The 3301-nt window shown below is 42.8% G+C and overlaps 1 long non-coding RNA gene across 1 annotated transcript; it reads right to left on the minus strand.

Moving 5' to 3' along the window:
* Positions 1-1056: 1056 nt before the first annotated feature.
* LOC135051154 (uncharacterized) lies at positions 1057-3010 on the minus strand. Its single transcript, XR_010242075.1, has 2 exons — positions 2789-3010; positions 1057-1744 (listed from the first exon to the last, which is right to left on the minus strand). It is a non-coding gene; the product is annotated as an uncharacterized LOC135051154 (long non-coding RNA).
* Between the last annotated feature and the right edge of the window lie 291 nt (positions 3011-3301).

The following is a 3301-nucleotide window of genomic DNA, read 5'->3' on the forward strand; positions in this document are numbered from 1 at the left end:
ATCGCAACCTAACACTATTTAATTACACTATGGCACTTATAGTTTGTTTTATATATATATGTAATACTTTCACATCATTTTCTTTTACTCCTCACATTACTCACACATGCAGCAGCAGCTGCTCCTACCTCTTTAACCCTTTATTTGTATCACTCTTGCGATGCCCTGGGGTTGTCTGGCTGGGTGGCTCTGGGGTGTCCCGCCCCCCAGACCTGAACCCCTATAGTTAGTGTTAGGGACTTACCCAATGAGACGCTACCATGATGCGGTGGGTAAGCTCATAGCCCTGGCCAGAATATGCTAAACGCCTCTGGTTATTACAGGTTGAGCTAGTGTGAGATAGTGCACCTGCCACTTTTTCCCTCTGTACAATGGGTCAGGAAAGTACAGACTTTGCACCTACAGCATATGTTCCCTAGCGGACAGGTTAAGATGTGCAGTGAAAAGACTGTGCTAAATAAACAGTTTGTACCCCGTATACGCATTGCTGGGGATGAATTGGATCACAGTAACAGGACAGCTTACACCTTTTAATGTAAAGTGAGCCACTAAAGCAGTTTTTAGACTGTTTATTTACCCCCCCCCCTTCCTCCCCCACCAAGAAAATAGGAAACGTTTTTTGATCAGGGCAGCAAAGTCTTGTGGATCAGTTTAATGTCTTTAACCTTCAGTGTGTGCATGAAACGTAATCCAGTTTATTCAGGTGGCAGCGCAACTTGTAGAACCTTACTGAGATTTGGTAAAGTCTGACATAAAATCCAACACAAAGGCATAATTATATGAAAGCACACCACGGGGGCTATATCATTTAGTTCTAAGATCATAGAACTGGCAATCTATTATAAAGCTGGTTACCTATAACCCCACAAATGCATCTTAATATCCAAAATATAAGTTATGTGTGTGCCCCTGCTGGGAAATAATAAATATCTGCTTATCTGACCCATCTAACGAGGCTTCTAATGATACAGTAGTTCCCAACTATTCATTCATCATACAGACACTTCAATTGGATGGGGGGGGGGGGGGGGAACTGAGTGTAGTTTTTAGGCAACAAACATTTTAATGAAATTTTTATTTATTTATAAATAATATATTGTGTCGGCAAGCAACTTTTCTGATGGTGGTGCTTGCCTCTCTGATGGTGGTGGGGGCACATGCGTCCCTGATGTTTTTGGGGCACACATGCCTTATGCCTCTGGTGGGGGTGCATACCTCCCTGATGGTGGTAGTGGGGGTGCAAGCCTCCCTGATGGTGGTATTGTGGCACATGCCTCCCTGATGGTGGTTGTGGGGGCGCATTCCTCCCTGATGTTGTAGTGGGGGAGCATGCCTCTGGTGGTTATGGTGGGGTTGGATGCCTCTATGGAGTGGGCACCTTTCTCTCACGAGGTGGTGGTGGTGCCTTTCTCTCCCGAGGGGGAGGTGGTGCCTTCCTCACTCGGGGTTGCATGGGTGCATGATTTCCCCATGATGGTGGAGGTGGCTGTCTTGTCCGAGGAGGTGGTGGTGTTTGCCTTGCCCTGGGTGGCGGTGGTATCTGCCTTGCCCTGGGTGGCGGTGGTATCTGCCTTGCCCTGGGTGGCGGTGGTGTCTCACTTGCCCGGGGCGCATGGGGGGCTGGCGGTGCCTGGGTCAATGAGGGCACTTGCCTCTCCACGGGTAACTGGTGTTCCTGGCTCTCCGAGGGGAGTGTGGGCTCTTGATTTTCCTGCGATAACAGGGGAGCATCCCTCGGCTGCGCCTTATTTAAATAAGATAAAATAGAAATACTAAATAATAATCCAGCTCAGTTATAAGCAAACATCCCTTCTAGTCAGACTTCCCCCTTCACCTTTCCCTGAGGCTGGTTTTGGTTGGGGGCGGTTTGTGCTCTTGTTAATATATTTATTCGTGCACTGGTTAGTTTGGTAATTAACACTGAATGGGTAAATTAAGATTTTAGTTTTTTTTATTTTAAATGAGATCTCTATAAACACAGTGACCATGTAGTGCACATTAATGAATGTAGATATTTGCACAATGACATATGCAATGACATTTAGGGGATATTGAAATGTTTCTTCTTTATCAATAATTGTTTATCAACAGTGTCTGCATGCAATAATTACTAAGTACCTAAAGTACATGCATCTCACCCCAGCAGAAGTATGTGTGTATATGTATATAATGTGTGTGTGTATGTATGTATGTATGTATGTATGTATGTATGTATGTATGTGTGTATATATATATATATATATATATATATATATATATACTGTATATATATTATTTTACATATTGTATATGTCATGGTGCAAATATCTACATTCATTAATGTGTACTACATTGTCACAATATTTATAGATCTTGTTTAAATTAAAACAAAATTCTTAATATACCTTTTCAGTGCCAATTACCAAACTAACCAGTGCACAGACAAATATATCAGCAAGTGCACAAACCGCCCCCTACCAAATACTTGTGTAATATAGTGGGCACTGGGAAATGCCCACAGGTTTGTTGTAGCTGAAACCATTTAGAATGACCTCAGTAGTGCAGCACAAGTCCCCACCCAGAATTATCCCCTGAGGCCGCCCTCACAAGACGTGATCTGTCATTTACGTATAATAAAGTCTAATGGGCCCATTTATCCTGACATTTAGGCCTACTAAATTGGGACAAAACCGCTTTGTATGCTCTGACACACCCACTTTCAGGTGAGCCCCGTCCCTTATGAAATCCAGGAAAAACACTAATTGTGCTAACAGCAAAGTACAAAAAAAAAAAAAAAAAGTGCACTTACCTTACGCCAAAAGAATGGCCAACACGTGTTGCATGGGATGCAGCCCATGGCTGCTCCCTCACTCCTCGTTCTTCTCTCTGATATACTCTTACTATATACTAACTAATATAATAAAATGTAAAAATTAAAATATAATTTTAAATAACTTAGAATATAAATAACTAAATAAGCACAAAGCTTCAACAGTCTCTGCTCCAAAGCCAACGTCCTGTACTCTAGGGAACCAGGTAACAGGATAAAGCCTAGTGTTCTGCTCTGGCATTCCATTCATTGTGTAATTGGACCATTGTGATGTCATAGCACAGACAGCAGCAGCAGCAGCAGCAGCAGCAGCTATACAGGCAAATATTTGTATTCCATAATGTGACTGTGTATAGGGGTAGGCAGGGACAGAATAGCATATCTTCCACCTGCCCCAATTTACATACCCTAAAAGGGGCAATATTTTACCCAAAATGGGTGGAGCTTTGCAGATTGGGGCATGTTTATTATGTCTCAGTGTCACATGTCTGA

Source organism: Pseudophryne corroboree, chromosome 2 (genome assembly GCF_028390025.1).
Source record: "Pseudophryne corroboree isolate aPseCor3 chromosome 2, aPseCor3.hap2, whole genome shotgun sequence".
Lineage (NCBI taxonomy): Eukaryota > Metazoa > Chordata > Amphibia > Anura > Myobatrachidae > Pseudophryne > Pseudophryne corroboree.